This window comes from Salmo salar, chromosome 03 (genome assembly GCF_965601325.2).
Source record: "Salmo salar chromosome 03, fSalSal1, whole genome shotgun sequence".
Lineage (NCBI taxonomy): Eukaryota > Metazoa > Chordata > Actinopteri > Salmoniformes > Salmonidae > Salmo > Salmo salar.
The window spans coordinates 19086643-19107157 of NC_138293.1; positions in this window are offsets into that span (position 1 = coordinate 19086643).

Here is a 20515-nt window from a genome sequence, read left to right on the forward strand (position 1 = left end):
ATCTCCAATCCAAAATTAAATCTAGAATCGGCTTCCTATTCGCAACAAAGCCTCCTTCACTCACGCTGCCAAACATACCCTCGTAAAACTGACTATCCTACCGATCCTCGACTTCAGCGATGTCATTTACACAATAGCCTCCAACTCTACTCAGCAAATTGGATGCAGTCTATCACGGTGCCATCCGTTTTGTCACCAAAGCCCCATATACCACCCACCACTGCAACCTGTATGCTCTCGTCGGCTGGCCCTCACTACATGTTCGTCGCCAGACCCACTGGCTCCAGATCATCTATACGTCTTTGCTCGGTAAAGCTCCGCCTTATCTCAGCTCACTGGTCACCATAGCAGCACCCACCCGTAGCACGCGCTCCAGCAGGTATATATCACTGGTCACCCCCAAAGCCAGCACTTACTCTCCTTACAGTTCTCTGCTGCCAATGACTGGAACGATTTGCAAAAATCGCTGAAGTTGGAGACTTATATCTCCCTCACTAACTTTAAGCATCAGCTTAAAGCAGCTCACCGATCGCTGCAGCTGTACACAGCCCATCTATAAATATAAATATGACAATTTTGGCAATGAGACCCTTTATCTACTTCCCCAGAGTCAGATGAACTCGTGGATACCATTTTTACTGTATGTCTGTGCATGCAGTTTAAAGGAAGTTGCTAACTAGTGCTAGCGCAATGACTGGAAGTCTATGGGTATCTGTAAGCACGCTAGTAGATACCCATAGACTTCTAATCAATGTGCTGAAGTTAGTTGGCATTGGCTCACGAAACTACATATAACTTCCTTCTTACTAGACACAGATACATAAAAATAGTATCCACGAGTTCATCTTACTCTGGGGAAGTAGATAAATGTAGAGGCGAAAGAAACGCACACCAGTTTAGGCGAGGTGCTGGGTAACAGTGTAGAACACTTGGAAAAGTAAAGGAGAGCCGCACACTCCAGGAGTTCAGATGCAATAATTGAATAACCTAATAACCAACGTTTCGACAAACAAGCTGTCTTCATCAGGGTATAATGACAAACACTGTGGGTCAGTAGTTTATAAAGTGTCAAAAAACTGTAATCATGTAATCATGGCCGGGTGTGGCCTGATATTGATTAATTCTCAGATATAAGAACATACAAAAACATGAATGAATAGCATACGATAATAGATACAATTTGGATACATAGGCCTACAAACATTTACAATGAATAGAAAAATCACAATAATCAGAAGAATGGCTTCAGATCAAAGTCTACGTTGAGAACGAAGGGAGCAAGTGTCTTTAAATTAAAGATCCAGGCAGCCTCTCATTTTAACAATAAATTGTCGAGGTCACCCCCTCTCCTAGGGATGGTGACATGTTCAATGCCGATATAACGTAGGGACGAAATTGAGTGGTTCGCTTCCAAAAGTGGGCTGCAACAATATTTTACAAATTTGCAAAACGTATGATATATTACAAATTCTATTTTTTTGTGGTTATTGTTAGCTAGATGGCTAGGTGGCTAGAGCTAAAGTTAGCTAGCTGGCTAACGTTAGCTAGGCTAGGGGTTAGGGGTTAGGATTAAGGTTAGGGTTAGGAGTTAGGTTAAAGAGTTAAGGTTAGGGTTAAGGTTGGGGGAAGAGTTATCTAAAATGGTTAAGATTAGGGTTAGGGGAAAGGTTAGCTAACATGCTAAGTAGTTGCAAAGTATCTAAAAAGTAATAAGTAGTTGAAAACTTGCTAATTAGCTAAAATGTTAAAGTTGTCCGTGATAAGATTCAAACACGCAATCTTTGGGTTTCTAGACAAGTTATTCACCCGCCCACCCATGTTTATTTTTTGGATTAAATGCACTATGCAGAAATCGCTCCACCATTTCCTGGTTGCTAATAACCAAACATATTGTATTTTCAGCTGTTTGAAGCTGCTGTAAAAAACTGAAAGTACAAGATGCAAAAATGAAACTTAAGAACGGGAAGCATAAAAATAGCGCACATAGAACAGATAGAGTGCATTGGGAAAGTATTCTGACCCCTTGACTTTTTCCACATTTTGTTAAGTTACAGCCTTATTCTAAAATGTATTCAATGTTTTAAAATCCTCATCAAGCTACACACAATACCTCATAATGACAAACATGCTTTTAGACATTTTTGCAAATCTGTAAAAAATGAAAAACAGAAATACCTTATTTACATACAGTGGGGGGGAAAAGTATTTGATCCCCTGCTGATTTTGTAAGTTTGCCCACTGATAAAGAAAGGATCAGTCTATAATTTTAATGGTAGGTTTATTTGAACAGTGAGAGACAGAATAACAACAAAAATATACAGAAAAACGCATGTCAAAAATGTTATAAATTGATTTGCATTTTAATGAGGGAAATAAGTATTTGACCCCCTCTCAATCAGAAAGATTTCTGGCTCCCAGGTGTCTTTTATACAGGTAACGAGCTGAGATTAAGAGCACACTCTTAAAGGGAGTACTCCTAACCGCAGCTTGTTACCTGTAAAAAAGACGTCTGTCCACAGAAACAATCAATCAGATTCCAAACTCTCCACCATGGCCAAGACCAAAGAGCTCTCCAAGGATGTCAGGGACAAGATTGTAGACCTACACAAGGCTGGAACGGGCTACAAGACCATCATTTACATTACATTTAAGTCATTTAGCAGACGCTCTTATCCAGAGCGACTTACAAATTGGTGCATTCACCTTATGATATCGTCAAGCAGCTTGGTGAGAAGATGACAACATTTGGTGCGATTATTCGCAAATGGAAGAAACACAAAAGAACTGTCAGTATCCCTCGGCCTGGGGCTCCATGCAAGATCTCACCTCGTGGGGTTGCAATGACCATGAGAACGGTGAGGAATCAGCCCAGAACTACACGGGAGGATCTTGTCAATGATCTCAAGGCAGCTGGGACCATAGTCACCAAGAAAACAATTGGTAACACACTACGCCGTGAAGGACTGAAATCCTGCAGCGCCCGCAAGGTCCCCCTGCTCAAGAATACATATACATGCCCGTCTGAAGTTTGCCAATGAACATCTGAATGATTCAGAGGACAACTGATGAAAGTGTTGTGGTCAGATGAGACCAAAATGGAGCTCTTTGGCATCAACTCAACTCGCCGTGTTTGGAGGAGGAGGAATGCTGCCTATGACCCCAAGAACACCATCTCCACCGTCAAACATGGAGGTGGAAACATTATGCTTTGGGGTTATTTTTCTGCTAAGGGGACAGGACAACTTCACCGCATCAAAGGGACGATGGACGGGGCCATGTACCGTCAATTCTTGGGTGAGAACATCCTTCCCTCAGCCAGGGCATTGAAAATGTGTCGTGGATGGGTATTCCAGCATGACAATGACCCAAAACACACGGCCAAGGCAACAAAGGAGGGGCTCAATAAAAAGCACATTAAGGTCCTGAAGTGGCCTAGCCAGTCTCCAGGCCTTAATCCCATAGTAAAATCTGTGGAGGGAGCTGAAGGTTCAAGTTGCCAAACGTCAGCCTCGAAACCTTAATGACTTGGAGAAGATCTGCAAAGAGGACTGGGACAAAATCCCTCCTGAGATGTGTGCAAACCTGGTGGCCAACTACAAGAAACGTCTGACCTCTGTGATTGCCAACAAGGGTTTTGCCACCAAGTACTAAGTCATGTTTTGCAGAGGGGTCAAATACTTATTTCCCTCATTAAAATGCAAATCATTTTACAACATTTTTGACATGCGTTTTTCTGGATATTTTTGTTGTTATTCTGTCTCTCACTGTTCAAATAAACCTACCATTAAAATTATAGACTGATCATTTCTTTGTAAGTGGGAAAACGTACAAAATCAGTAGGGGATCAAATACTTTTTTCCCCCACTGTAAGTATTCAGACCCTTTGCTCTGAGACTCGAAATTGAGCTCAGGTGCATCCTGTTTCCTTTTGATCATCCTTGAGATGTTTCTACAAATTGATTGGAGTCCACCTATGGTAAATTAAATTGATTGGACATGATTTGGAAAGGCACACACCTGTCTATATATATATGGTCCCACAGTTGACAGTGCATGTCAGAGCAAAACCCAAGCCTTGAGGTCGAAGGAATTGTTTGTTGAGCTCCGAGACAGGATTGTGTTGAAGCACAGATCTGGGGATGGGTACCAAAACATTTCTGCAGCATTGAAGGTCCCCAAGAACACAGTGGCCTCCATCATTCTTAAATGGAAGAAGTTTGGAACTGTCATGTCTACTCTCGTTCCTCCCCTCCAGCATTCGACGTCGCCAGGAATACTAACCACCGATCCTGGGATCTATCATTACGCACACCTGGCATCAATCATTACATGCACCTGCACGTCATCATCAGGCACACCTGGACTCCATTACCTCACTTATTACCTTCCCTATATCTGGCATTCTCTTAGATTCTTTCCCCAGTCAGTATTGTTTATTTGTTTCATGTCTATACGCTACTTCTGTTTGTTATATTGTTCGATGTTCCGTTTATTATTAAACTCACCACCTGCACTTGCTTTCCGACTCCCAGCGTCTACGTTACAGGAACCACCAAGACTCTTCCTAGAGCTGGCCACCTGGCCAAACTGAGCAATCGTGGGAGAAGGGCCTAGGTCAGGGAGGTGACCAAGAACCCGATGGTCACTATGACAGATCTCCAGAGTTCCTCTGTGTAGATGGATGAACCTTCCAGAAGGACAAACATCTCTTCATCACTCCACCAATCAGGCTTTTATGGTAGAGTGGTCAGACGGAAACCACTCCTCAGTAAAAGGCATGGCAGCCCACTTGAAGTTTGCCGAAAGGCAACTAAAGGACTCAGACCATGAGAAACAAGATTCTCTGGTCTGATGAAACCAAGATTTAACTCGTTGGCCTGAATGTCAAGTGTCACGTCTTGAGGAAACCTGGCACCATCCCTACGGCGAAGCATGGTGTACAGAGAGATCCTTAATGAAAACCTTCTCCAGAGGACTCAGGACCTCAGACTGGGGCAAAGGTTCACCGTCCAACAGGACAACGACCCTAAGCACACAGCCAAGACAATAATGGAGTGGCTTCAGGACAAGTCTCTGAATGTCAGGCTTCCCGAGTGGTGCACCGGTCTATAGCACTGCATCGCAGTGCTAGAGGCATCTCTACAGACCCAGGTCACTAAGTTTGTTTATGAAATTATTTATGAGTATAGCTGATAAGCACGCCCCTTCAAGAAAATGCACTGTGAGGTCAAATAGTGCCCCATGGATTGATGATGAGCTGAGAAATGTAATGATTCAACGTTATGATGCCATTAAAGTAGCAGATAAATCTGGTACTTTGTTTGATAAGCAAAGTTACTGTAAATTAAGAAATCTTGTGACCAAGCTAAACAAACGAAAGAAGAAGGGATTCTATCAGCACAAAATTGATGGAGTAAAGGGTGATGGGAAAAGCTGTGGAGAACGTTGAACACTATTATGGGTAGGAATTCAAACATGTCTGCCTCTTTTGTTGAATCAGAGGGTATACCACATGACATCGCAAACTACTTTAATGAATATTTTACAGGCAAAGTGGACAAGTTGAGGAATGCTATGATTCCAACTGATGGCTCCATGTCATATACCCTTATAAAAGATTGTGTCATGAAGGAGAGGCAATGCAGGTTCAAATTTCATCAAGTAGAAAGGGAAGAGGTACAAAGGATACTGTTGTCTCTTTCGGATGACAAGTCGCCTCGTACAGATAATCTAGACGCCTAATTGCTTAGAGTTACAGCTAATCAAATATCTACACCAATCTCTCATATTTTTAATAAGTGCTTGATGTATGGGGTGTGCCCAGAAGTCTGGAAAGAGTCAAAGGTTATTCCACTACCTAAGGATAAAAAATCTGCATTCACTGGTCGTAATAGTCATCCTATAAGCTTGTTGCCTGTGTTAAGTAAATTATTGGAAAAAATTCCGGCATGCATACAAAGAAGGGCATTCTACGAGTACGGCCTTTGCACAAATGACAGATGATTGGTTAAAGAGTATGGATAATAGGAAGTTAGTTGGTGCAGTGTTGCTGGATTTCAGTGCTGCTTTTGATGTAATTGATCATGAACTGTTACTAGGAAAACTCAAATGTTAGGGTTTTAAGGCTGCAGCTCTATCCTGGATAGAAAACGATCTATCCAGGAGAAGGCAAAATGTGTTCTTTAATGGTAGCTTTTCAAATAGTAAAGATTTACATTGTGGTGTTCCTTAAGGAAGCTGCCTAGGCCCACTGCTCTACTCTATCTTTATTCATAATTTACCTTCCGTAATGAACAAAGCAAGAGTGGTCATGTATGCTGATGACTCTACAATGTATAGTGCAGCATCAGAATGTAATGAGCTTACAGATGTACTGAGCAGTGAACTAAGAATGGTGTCTGAGTGGGTTGATAAGAACAAATTGGTGTTGAACATTTCCAAAACTAAATGTATTGTATTTGGTTCTAGATATATGCTTGCTGATGATCCCCAGTTGAATATGTTGATGAATAGAACACATGTAGAGCAAGTGAAAAAAACATAACTACTAGGCATCATGTTGGACGCAGCTTTATCATGGTCAGAACACATAGATCATATTGTTATTAAGATGGGTGAGGGAATTGCTGTTACAAGAAAATGTTCAGAGCATGTAACATCTAGCTCACTGAATCAGGTGATTCAATAACTGGTCCTATCACACTTAGAGTACTGTCCAGTTATATGGTCATCTGCAGCAAAGAAAGACATAAAAAAGCTAAAAATGGCTCAAAACAGGGCTGGTAGATTAGCTCTTCATTGCTCTAACCGAATGAATATTATCCAAATGCATCAGAATCTCTCATGGCTTCACGTTAAAAACAAATTACTATCTAGTCTTCTGATTTTCTTTCTTTAAAAAAAAACACAGCATTTTTCAGTCCAATTAGTAAATACTAGCAACACGCATAACCACCAAACCAGACAGGCAATTTCAGGGCAGCTAAAACAACTCAAGCCAAGGACAAATCACCTTAAATTTTCAGTTTCATATAGAGCCAAAGCTGAATGGAACTTTTTACCAATCCATATATCTGAGGCAAAAAGTAAATCCACCTTCAAGAAAAAAATAAAAGAACATCTAATGTGATAGACCATATGACTGGACAGCAAATAGAAAGCCTCAACTGAATGTTAAATGTGTTTCCTGTCAGGTATTTTAATTATCTGTATTGTCTACTTGTTGAATGTTTGTGAAGTCTTGATTGTGGTTGTTTGTAATGTCTTGTTAATTGGTGTTGGACCCCAGGAAGATCAGTTAGCGTTATGGCGTTAGCTAATGGGGATCCTAATAAAAATTACAAAATTACAAAACTACAGATCTAGGTTCGATCCCAGGCTGTGTTGCAGCAGGCCGCTACCGGAAGACCCATGAGGCGGAGCACAATTGACCCCAGCGTCGTCCGGGTTAGGGGAGGGTTTGGCCGGCCAGGATGTCCTTGTCCCATCAGGATGTCCTTGTCCCAGGATGTCCTTGTCCCACCACTCCTTGTGGTGGGCCGGACGCATGCACGCTGATTTCGGTCGCCAGTTGTACGATGTTTCCTCCGACATATTGGTGCGGCTGGCTTCCGGGTTAACCGAGCAATGTGTCAAGAAGACGCATGGCTCTCAACCTTCACCTCTCCCGAGTCCGTACGGGAGTTGCAGCGATGGTACAAGACTGTAACTACCAATTGGGGAGAAAAAGGGGTAAAAATAAAAAGTATCTGAATGTCCTTGACTGACCCAGCCAGAGCCCGGACCCGATCAAACACCTCTGAAGAGACCTGAAAATAGCTGTGCAGCGATGCTCCCCATCCAACCTGACAGAGCTTGAGAGGATCTGCATAGAAGAATGGGAGAAACTCCCCAAATACAGGTGTGCCAAGCTTGTAGCGTCATACCCAAGAAGACTCGAGGCTGTAATCACTGCCAAAGGTACTTCAACAAAGTACTGAGTAAAGGGTCTGAATACTAATGTAAATGTCATATTTCATTTTTTTATTAAAAAGTGTTTTTCCTTTGTCATTATGGGGTATTGTGTGTAGATTGATGAGGGGGAAAAACATTTTAATCAATTTCAGAGTAAGGCTGTAACGTAACAACAAAATGTGGAAAAAGTCAACGGGTCTGAATACTTTTCGAATGCACTGTATACCACTTCTTAAACTTGCTTTCAGTGAGAATGACAGATCTATAACACTAATTTCTATGTGAATTTGGTTGCCTAAAAAGTTACATATTGCAGCTTTAAGTAAGCTTCTGTCTTATTTAACCATACCAAAGGTAACAACATATCATACTTATATGAGTGTCCCATTTTAACATTTACTATGTTACATCTAGTCTATGAGACCAGGCTGCAGAGGTTTAATTAGAAGGCTACCCATTCAATCTCTCTATACTGTCCAGCTAGCCTTGGATGTGGTGTAGCCTGCTGTCCACAAAGAGGCACATGGTTTGATGCAGGCTTTAGGCCGAACAGATGATGTGGTTCCATCATAGGGAACTAGTAACTGAAAGTGCAAGGAAGAGGATAAGCAGAATATCAGGGGCATGTTTCTCTCTGTCCATAGAACGTCTGTTTCACTATGTTATATGGCCGTATATTCTGTTGAACATCAAGTTCACAATGTACAGAATATTGTGACAGGTTCATTATGGCATGACTTGCAGAATCTGAAGAGAAACAAATCATGTGTTTAGAGTGGACACATGCACATCCATGGCTGGCCAAAGGCAATTACAAAAACCGAGCTAATCAGTCCATCCTAATCAATACAAATCTAACCTTCCTCAGTGTGGCTGGATTTCTTTGAACTTTGTATCAACGTGCTTTGTGCGGTTATACTGCTCTCTAGTGGCAAACTCAGATTGGTATGTCCGTCACTGAATTATGCACACAGTTTATTTGAATGGCTCCTATATATATCCTGTTAAGGGTTTGTACAATTTCTGATAGGCCTAATGCAAACGGCCCCAAAGTGTGTGCTGGATGGGTATCTGACGAGAGTAGGCCTAGTAGAATTAGGCCTGCGTAATTGATTCGTGGTGTTTTTTCATGTGTCATCATGCGCAGTTATGTGCAAGCCAATCATAGACACAAATGTTCACACTCTGCATATGAAAATATTGCTGACTTGTGCAAAGAAATATAGATAGACGTATTTGCAAATAGCTATTTGAGAAAAGGCTGGTAAAATTGCAAGCGCAACAGTCTCAAGGGCACAGGATGAGGACGAGAGGGATTTTGGAGCGTCTGGCTGCATAGTGACGTCACCGGCCCTGCGCGTAATCCTCTCGTGCTGAAAGGATGCTGAAATTGCCACCTTATTCTATCGTCTGGTACAACAAAATATAGTAAAACAAATCACCGAAGAAGAATGCCGAAGGAGGACGGAGCCTATTAGATCAGATTTTTTATATTTTTTTTCCACCATGGAATCAGAATTCCTCGAATTCTGAAAACGAACTCAGACGTGATAAGAGCTATGTGACTGGGGATCATTCCTAAGGAAAGAATGCGCCATGGACAAGAATAGCCTATATGCAGTTAAAAACCGATGCAGTTTTATTTTTGTGGGTAGCGTTTGAATAAAATGATGTTTTTTCTCTTTTCAGAATAGACAACCTGTGCAAGGTCGGTATTTGATAGCATTTGTACATTATTTTATACAGTTTAGCATTGTTACCCTTCAACAAAACACGGGTTACTTTTGTACTCCTGTAGGTAATTGGTGTATTTATTTTCTTCTTTGCGTTTTTCTGTGTATTAGGGCGTTGCAGAATTGTGAAATATTTGCATTCAATATCGGATTAGTGGTGTTGTAGGCTATGGTGGTTGTTGTTGTTAGGCCTAGATTATTCCCCTTCCCATCTCTGAATTAATGATTGAGGAATAACGGCCTTTACGTGGTCTTTTTATGGGGTTATTGTAGTCATCATATTATGATGGAATAACAGTTTTGATTATGTTGCATTACAGGCGCGCAAGGACATCAATGTGCTGCCGCTTTTCACCTTTAGGCGTTTTCATTGTTGTACAACCTCCAAAATCAGAGCAAGGACTAAAATGCAAGGCCTTGCCTGACCAATTTGATTATCTTCTAATGGCTGCCGTGGATTATCTCGTAGGCGTATTGGTCCTTTCCTTATGGATAGTCTAGGCTGAATTAACCATTTTTCAGGAGCAAAACATTATCCTAATTCGAATTGGAGACGGAGGTTTCAGGAATAGACAATGGAATTCTTCTTGACCGTTTGATCGCCTTAATTGGCTGCAACACCTTATATGGGAAATAGGTTATATGGAATATTATGGATAGGCTAGCCTATCGAGACCGACGACGCCTTTTTCTCTCTGTCCATGATTTAGACTCCGGCTCCTCGTGTTCACGGCGGACCTTGATTTAAAGTCATTCAATTAAGGCACGCGGTGAATGCCAAGAGCCGAGCCCATACAGCACCAAATGGACGCGGATAATCCATTATTTTGCGCGATGTTGTTTTGTTGTTGTTGTATTTTATAGCATTGCGTCTGTAGCCAAATTAATGTCGTTTGGGTCATCATAATAAATAGAATTGCCCATGGAGATTTCCCTCTGGTTCGTTGTCGTTGCAGAGAGACGTACGATTTGTGATTTCACGCCAACGTTATGTGGTGTGGCACAGAGGCGCTGTTCACGACGCGTGGTGCTGAATTTGACCAGCAGCCGATGAGCGGCCATAGTGTCGTCATCATGGTGTTAGCAAGTCTCCCTTTGGCTGCTTAGAGCGACTCTGAGTGGATATTTACATCAAAACAAAACAAACTCAACTCTTTTGTAATTGAAAAGCAAGAGTAATCTCAAATGCTGTCCTACGTTGTGTGTTTTTTGAGACTCACAGTTGTTTAACCTCATGCCTAATAAATATTTATTGAAAAAAAGGTTCTCTCTCTCTCTCTCTCTCTCTCTCACACACACACACACACACACACACACACACACACACACACACACACACACACACACACACACACACACACACACACACACACACACACACACACACACACACACACAGTGCCTTCGGAAAGTATTCAGACCCCTTGACTTTTTCCACATTTTGTTATATTACAGGCTTATTCTAAAATATATATTTATATATTATATATTATTTTTTTAATCTACACACAATACCCCATAATGACAAAGGGAAAACAGCTTGTATGACATTTTTGGAAATGTATATAAAAAAAACAGATGCCTTATTGACATAAGTATTCAGACCCTTTGCTATGAGACTCGAAATTGAGCTCAGGTGCATCCTGTTTCAATTGATCATCCTTGAGATGTTTCTACAACTTGATTGGAGTCCACCTGTGGTAAATTCAATTGATCTGACATGATTTGGAAAGGCACACACCTGTCTATACAAGGTCCCACACATGACAGTGCATGTAAGAGCAAAAACCAAGCCAAGAGGTCGAAGGAATGTCCGTAGAGCTCAGAGACAAGATTATGTCTATGCACACATCTTGGGAAGGGTACCAAAACATTTCTGCAGCATTGAAGGTTCCCAAGAACACAGTGGCCTCCATCATTCTTAAATAGAAGAAGTTTGGAACCACCAAGACTCTTCCTAGAGCTGGCTGCCCGCCAAACTGAGCAATCGGGGGAGAAGGGCCTTGGTCAGGGAGGTGACCAAGAACCTGATGGTCACTTTGACAGAGCTCTAGAGTTCGTCTGTGGAGAACCATCCAGAAGGACAACCATCTCTGCAGCACTCCATCAATCGGGCCTTTATGGTAGAGTGGCCAGACAGAAGCCACTCCTCAGTAAGAGAAACAAGATTCTCTGGTCTGATGAAACCAAGACTGAACTCTTTGGCCTGAATGCCAAGCGTCACATCTGGAGGAAACCTGACACCATCCCTACAGTGAAGCATGGGGGTGGCAACACCATGCTGTGGGGATGTTTTTCAGCGGCAGGGACTGGGAGACTAGTCAGGATCGAGGCAAAGATGAACGGAGCAAAGTACAGAGAGATCCTTGATGAAAACCTGCTCCAGAGCGCTCAGGACCTTAGATTGGGGCCAAGGTTCACCTTCCAACAGGCCAATGACCTTAACCACACAGCCAAGACAACACAGGAGTGGCTTCGGGATATGTCTCTGAATGTTTTTGAGTGGCCCAGCCAGATCCCGGACTGGAACCCGATTGAACATCTCTGGAGAGACCCGAAATTGGCTGTGCAGCAACGTTCCCCATCCAACGTGACAGAACTTGAGAAGATCTACAGAGAAGAATGGAAGAAACTCCCCAAATACAGGTGTGCCAAGCTTGTTGCTTCATGCCCAAGAAGACTCAAGGCTGTAATCGCTGCTAAAGGTGCTTCAACAAAGTACTGAGTAAAGGGTCTGAATACTTATTTAAATGTGATATTTCAGTTTTGTATTTTTTATATATTAGCAACAATTTCTAAAATCCTGTTTTTGCTTTGTTATTATTGTGTGTAGATTGATGAGAAAAAAACAACAATTTAATACATTTTAGAATAAGGCTGTAACGTACCAAAATGTAAAAAAAAGTAAAGGGGTCTGAATACTTTCCGAAGGCACTGTAGACACGCACATACGCCACACACACACACACACACACACACACACACACATACGCACACACACACGCACACACACACACACACACACACACACACACACACACACACACACACACACACACACACACACACACACACACACACACACACACACACACACACACACACACACAGTGCCTTCGGAAAGTATTCAGACCCCTTGACTTTTTCCACATTTTGTTATATTACAGGCTTATTCTAAAATATATATTTATATATTATATATTATTTTTTTAATCTACACACAATACCCCATAATGACAAAGGGAAAACAGCTTGTATGACATTTTTGGAAATGTATATAAAAAAAACAGATGCCTTATTGACATAAGTATTCAGACCCTTTGCTATGAGACTCGAAATTGAGCTCAGGTGCATCCTGTTTCAATTGATCATCCTTGAGATGTTTCTACAACTTGATTGGAGTCCACCTGTGGTAAATTCAATTGATCTGACATGATTTGGAAAGGCACACACCTGTCTATACAAGGTCCCACACATGACAGTGCATGTAAGAGCAAAAACCAAGCCAAGAGGTCGAAGGAATGTCCGTAGAGCTCAGAGACAAGATTATGTCTATGCACACATCTTGGGAAGGGTACCAAAACATTTCTGCAGCATTGAAGGTTCCCAAGAACACAGTGGCCTCCATCATTCTTAAATAGAAGAAGTTTGGAACCACCAAGACTCTTCCTAGAGCTGGCTGCCCGCCAAACTGAGCAATCGGGGGAGAAGGGCCTTGGTCAGGGAGGTGACCAAGAACCTGATGGTCACTTTGACAGAGCTCTAGAGTTCGTCTGTGGAGAACCATCCAGAAGGACAACCATCTCTGCAGCACTCCATCAATCGGGCCTTTATGGTAGAGTGGCCAGACAGAAGCCACTCCTCAGTAAGAGAAACAAGATTCTCTGGTCTGATGAAACCAAGACTGAACTCTTTGGCCTGAATGCCAAGCGTCACATCTGGAGGAAACCTGACACCATCCCTACAGTGAAGCATGGGGGTGGCAACACCATGCTGTGGGGATGTTTTTCAGCGGCAGGGACTGGGAGACTAGTCAGGATCGAGGCAAAGATGAACGGAGCAAAGTACAGAGAGATCCTTGATGAAAACCTGCTCCAGAGCGCTCAGGACCTTAGATTGGGGCCAAGGTTCACCTTCCAACAGGCCAATGACCTTAACCACACAGCCAAGACAACACAGGAGTGGCTTCGGGATATGTCTCTGAATGTTTTTGAGTGGCCCAGCCAGATCCCGGACTGGAACCCGATTGAACATCTCTGGAGAGACCCGAAATTGGCTGTGCAGCAACGTTCCCCATCCAACGTGACAGAACTTGAGAAGATCTACAGAGAAGAATGGAAGAAACTCCCCAAATACAGGTGTGCCAAGCTTGTTGCTTCATGCCCAAGAAGACTCAAGGCTGTAATCGCTGCTAAAGGTGCTTCAACAAAGTACTGAGTAAAGGGTCTGAATACTTATTTAAATGTGATATTTCAGTTTTGTATTTTTTATATATTAGCAACAATTTCTAAAATCCTGTTTTTGCTTTGTTATTATTGTGTGTAGATTGATGAGAAAAAAACAACAATTTAATACATTTTAGAATAAGGCTGTAACGTACCAAAATGTAAAAAAAAGTAAAGGGGTCTGAATACTTTCCGAAGGCACTGTAGACACGCACATACGCACACACACACACACACACACACACACACACACACACACACACACACACACACACACACACACACACACACACACACACACGCACATACGCACACACACACGCACACACACACACACACACACACACACACACACACACACACACACACACACACACACACACACACACACACACACACACACATTGAAGGCAGGCAGGTAGCCTAGCGGTTAGAGCGTTGGGCCAGTAAACAAAAGGTCGGCAGTTGGAATCCCGAGATGTCAAGGTGAAGAATCTGTTGATGTGCCCTTGCACAAGGCACTTAACCATAATTGCTCCAGAGTTGCTGTTGATAATGGAAAACCATGACCCAACTGCAGAAAAACACATTTCAATTCAACATGAGTATAATACATGTGTGAAATAGGATTAATAAGCACCCACATTATTAAATGCAGCACCATTGCTAAACAGTTATATAACAGTACCAGTTTTACACAACAGGAGTGGAGCTGACTTCTGCAGCATATTCACTCATTTTCATGCCCAACAGGATATACACCCTGAGTCAATGCATGTTAGAATCACCTTTGGCAGCGATTACAGATGAGAGTCTCTCTGGAGAAGTCCCTAAGAGCTATGCACACCTGGATTGTACAAATATTTGCATATTACAATTTTTTGAATTCTTCAAGCTCTGTCAAGTTAGCTGTTGATCATAGCTAGAAAGCGATTTTCAAGTCAGGAATATTCAATGTCATCTTGGTAAGCAACTCCAGTGTATATTTAGTCTTGTGTTTTAGGTTATTGTCCTGCTGAAAGGTGAATTTGTCTCCCAGTGTCTGTTGGAAAGCAGACTGAACCAGGTTCTCCTCTAGGATTTTGCCTGCTTTCCGTTCTGTTTCCTTTGAAGTCACCATTGGCCTCATGGTGAAATCCCTGATCGGTTTCCTTACTCTCTGGCAACTGGGTGTATTGATACACCATCCAAAGTGTAATTAATAACTTCACCATGCTCAAAGGGATGTTCAATGTCTGCTTTTTATTTGATTTTTACCCATCTATCAATGTGCCTTTCTTTGCAAGGCATTGGAAGACCCCTGTGGTCTTTGTGGTGGAATATGTGTTTGAAATTCAATGCTTGACTGAGGGACGTTACAGATACTTGTATGTTTGGGGTGCAGAGATGAGGCAGTCATTCAAAAATCATGTTAAACACTATTATTTCACACTGTCTGTGCACCATATTATGTGACAAGTTAAGAAAATGTTTATTCCTGAACGTATTTATGCATGCCATAACAAACACATTGAATTTTTATTGACTCAAGACATTTCACCTTGTAAAAATGTCTGAAAACCTAATTCCATTTTGACATTATGGGGTTTTGAGTTTCGGCCAGTGACACAAAACTCAATTCAATCCATTTTAAATTCAGACTGTAACACAACAAAATGTGGAAAAAGTCAAGGGGTGTGAATACTTTCTGAAGGCACTGTAGCTTTGTGGGATCTTGTCACTCTTTCATACAGGGTTAGCATGCAAACCAACCTCTTAGGGGGTCAGTACTAGATGTCCAATTGATAACAGCACTTTGAATCCTTACAAGGAAATCTAAACATTTACCAAAAAAGTATGATCTAAGAGAATTACAGAGAATGATGCTGCCTGCACCGAACTTGTCTTTTTCTCTTCATTTAGACATCTATTAATCTTCTTTACTTGCAGCCAGAGCTGAGCCCAGGGAGACTTGCATCATTTCCCATTCAAATCTACTTTCAATACATGATACAACCAGTGCCATATACTTCAATGATATGTTATTTCATCCCATTATTCACTTTACATTCAAACACCAGACCTTGTTGTAATAAACTATATAACCAAGTCACCATGAGGGTAGCTGCCTGTACCTATGGGCACTGTTTGGTGAAATTATGCTCTAGGCCTTTATCTGATATTCACACTTGAGGGCGCTGTTGTCACAAGAAAAACTTAAAGTTCCTGTTTTGTGTTCAGTTCACCAATATAAAGAGTTATTTGGATATTTCATTGGTAAATATGACAGATGAAAGTGCCTCTCAAAAAGCCTGCTGGTTTCGTCTGTGTGCTTTAACCAAGTCCTCTCTGTGTTTATTGTCATGCCAAAGAAGTATGTAAATGGGTTGACAATTAAATAAGGGTTACAGTCTAATTCATGTTGTTCAGGCTGAAACAGTGAAGACTGGAGATTACTGCAACTCAGTCAATGAAACAATGTAGCATAGAGTACGACCTGGGGTTGAATTTAGATTTTGTATGTGCTGGAAGACAGAAAACAGGCCTGACCCGGTGTTAGTGTAAGATGTAAACGAAGCTTCTCAGAACACTGGCCCACACCCAGGGGTTAATAAAGGTCCAATGCAGCCATTTTAATCTCAATATCAAATAATTTATGGGTAACAATTAAGTACCTTGCTGTGATTGTTTCAATTAAAATGGTCAAAAAGAAACTAAAATAGCTTCTTAGCAAAGAGCAATTTCTCAAGCAAGAATTTAGCTAGGACTGTCTGGGAGTGGTTTGAGAGGGGAAAACTGAAAACTAGCTGTTATTGGCAGAGAGGTTTGTAACTCTCTTTCTTATTTGTCTATTAACTAATTTACCACCTGGCGATGTCACCAGGCAGGCCAAAACTCCATCCCACCAAAACAGGCTGAAAATTCAGGTGGTCTTTTCAAACAGCTCTTACACTAAAAGGGAATTATCATCATTTTCACAATTTCACATTATTATTCCTATCTCATAGTGTGGAAATACATATAAAACACAAGAACATTAACTGCACTGTGTCTTTAAAGCAAAACCAAAGTCCCATGATCTCAGATTAGTGGGTATTTTGAAATTCAACAGAGGGCTGCACAGATTATTTTATGAATGATTTGTTTCTCAAAATCGATTTGCGGGCCAGAAAAAGGGCAGTTATTTGAAATTATAAACTGGGTGGTTCGAGCCCTGAATGCTGATTGGCTGAAAGCTGTGGTATACCACAGGTATGACAAAACATTTATTTTTGCAGCTCTACGTTGGTAACCAGTTTATAATAGCAATAAGGCCCCTCTGGTGTTTGTGGTATATTGCCAATATACCACGGCTAAGGCCTGTATCCAGGCGCTCCGAGTTGCGTCGTGAATAAGAATAGCCCTTAGCCGTGGTATATTGGCCATATACCACACCCCCCCGGACTTTGTTACTTAAATACATAGGTCCATTATCATTTCTACCAGTGGAGGCTGGTAAGAGGAGCTATAGGAGGACAGGCTCGTTGTAAAAACTGGAATGGAATAAATTGAACAGTATCAAACACACAAAAGATATGGAAATCACATTTGACTCCGTTCCAATAATTCCATTCCAGCCATTACAATGAGCCCATCCTCCTATAGTTACTCCCACCAGCCTCCGCTGATTTCTACATACTTTCTATCAAGTTTAAGACATTCAAGTGTAGCCTGGAGTGTGTTTTTTTAAGCCAAAATGTAAAAACAAATCCATGTCCACACCCTAAACAATTCTTCACAGTAGTTGCTGGTCACAGTAGTTTCTCTCACAGAAATAAAGTTACACAGCAACAACAAAGCACATACTACACATGACCTTCAGGTACAAAATGCTCTGACCGGAACATGTCTGAGGAGTGATTTTATGCTAGTGAATTGTTCCCCAATAATTACGGTCCCCTGGGAACAGAGACCGAAACTATGGTCAGTACCCTTTCACATTCGGTTACCACCTATCAGTAACACATGTATCCTGATGTACGATGCTCATGATAGAGTAATTCACCATATAATGGTGACCTAACCCTAAACCCAAAATTAAGAGAAATTAGTTAATGTACTTGCTCTTTAAATCTGTACATATTTTATGTATTTTATGGTGTCACCTCCCTCTATTTGAGTGCACTACCACCTCTGCCAAGAGGAGGTCTGGAGCTCTTTTGCCCTGTACATGCAACGTTTTTGGTTGAGGTCCTACTCCAGCTCTTCCCCTCAATCGCTATGTTACTGGCAGCACTGAGATCATCCCTGTGGTCTCTCATTTTCTTGGTCTCTCATTGGGGTTATGTACGGGCCATGTCTTGAGAGAGTGGGAATAGTGTAGCCTCCCTGTATGTATGCATAGCCAGTGCTTGACTTGGACTGAAATAGCTTCCGGTACTCATTGTGGGTGCCGGCCCAGTACTGTTTATATTTAGGTGCAGGAGCTCCACAAATTTTTCGGTAAATTTTCTGAAAGAAGAAGAGTTTAGTTCATTAGGTACCCATTAGCTCCTGCACATGCAGCAGATACTCTTCCTGGTGTCCACATAAAACTTACAAACACATGACAAAGTACAGAACAGTTAAAGACAAGGACATCAAAACTATGAAATAACACATATGGAATCGTGTAGTAACCATAAAAAGTATTAAACAAATCTAAATATATATTTTATTTGAGATTCTTCAAAATAGCCACCCTTTACCTTGTTGACAGCTTTGCACACTCTTGGCATTCTCTCAACCAGCTTCACCTGGAATGTTTTTCCAACAGTGTTGAAGCAGTTCCTACATATGCTGAGCACTTGTTGGCTGCTTTTCTTTCACTCTGTGGTTTAACTCATCACAAACCATCTCAATTGGGTGGAGGCCAGGTCATCTGATCCAGCACGCCATCACTCTCCTTCTTGGTCAAATAGCCCTTACATAGCCTGAAGGTTTGTTGGGTCGTTGTCCTGTTGAAAAGCAAATGATAGTCCCACTAAGCGCAAACCAGATGGGCTGGTGTATTGCGTGCCTTGAATTCTAAATAAATCACAGACAGTGTCACCAGCAAAGCACCCACACAACATCACACCTCCTCCATGCTTCACGGTGGGAACTACACATGCGGAGATCATCTATTCACCTACTCTGCATCTCACAAAGACACAGCGGTTGGAACCAAAAATCTCAAATTTGGACTCATCAGACCAAAGGACAGATTTCCAATAGTCATCATTGCTGGTGTTTCTTGGCCCAAGAAAGTCTCTTCTTCTTTTTGGTGTCCGTTAGTAGTGGTTTCTTTGCAGCAATTTGACCATGAAGGCCTGATTCACTCAGTCTCCTATGAACAGTTGATGTTGAGATGTGTCTGTTACTTGAACTCTGTGAAGCATTTATTTGGGCTGCAATTTCTGAGGCTGGTAACTCTAATGAACTTATCCTCTGCAGCAGAGGTAACTCTAGGTCTTCCTTTCCTGTGGCAGTCCTCATGAGAGCCAGTTTCATCATAGTGCTTGATGGTTTTTGCGACTGTACTTGAAGAATCTTGAAATCTTTCGGATTGACTGAGCTTCATGTCTTAAAGTAATGATGACCTGTTGTTTCTCTTTGCTTATTTGAGCTGTTCTTGCCATAATATGGACTTAGCCCTATTTGGTAAAAGACCATCTTTTGTATACCACCCCTACCTTGTCACAACACAACTGATTGGTTCAAACGCATTAAGAAGGAAAGAAATTCCACAAATTAACTTTTAACAAGGCACACCTGTTAAATGAAATGCATTCCAGGTGACTACCTCATGAAGCTGGTTGAGAGAATGCCAAGAGTGTGCAAAGCTGTCATCAAGGCAATGGGTGGCTACTTTGAAGAACCTCAAATATAGAATATATTTTGATTTGTTTTAAATGTTTTTGGTTACTACATGATTCCATATGTGTTATTTCATAGTTATGATGTTTTCACTATTATTCTACAAAGTAGAAAATAGTACAAATAAAGAAAAACCCTTGAATGAGTAGGTGTGTCCAAACTTTTGACTGGTACTGTATAGAATAAAAAATAAAATAAGGTATATATTAATGAAACATTAAACAAATGATAATAAAATAAATAAATAAGAGTTAGATATTGGAAAGACACCAAAAGACACCAAAAATACAATTTACACACTATTCATACATATTAATATTCTTGTAGACAGTTAAATTACATTTTTAGAAAGAGGTGGAGGCACATCTATTTTTTTAAGTTAAACCTGCCTGAGCAACCACTTTTGGCAGAGGTTGTTCTTAACTGACTTGCCTAGTTAAATAAAGGTTACATTTAAAAATATATATATTTAACAAAATTCCATGATGACTTGACTCTATACTTAACTGAGCGACACATTAAATCTTC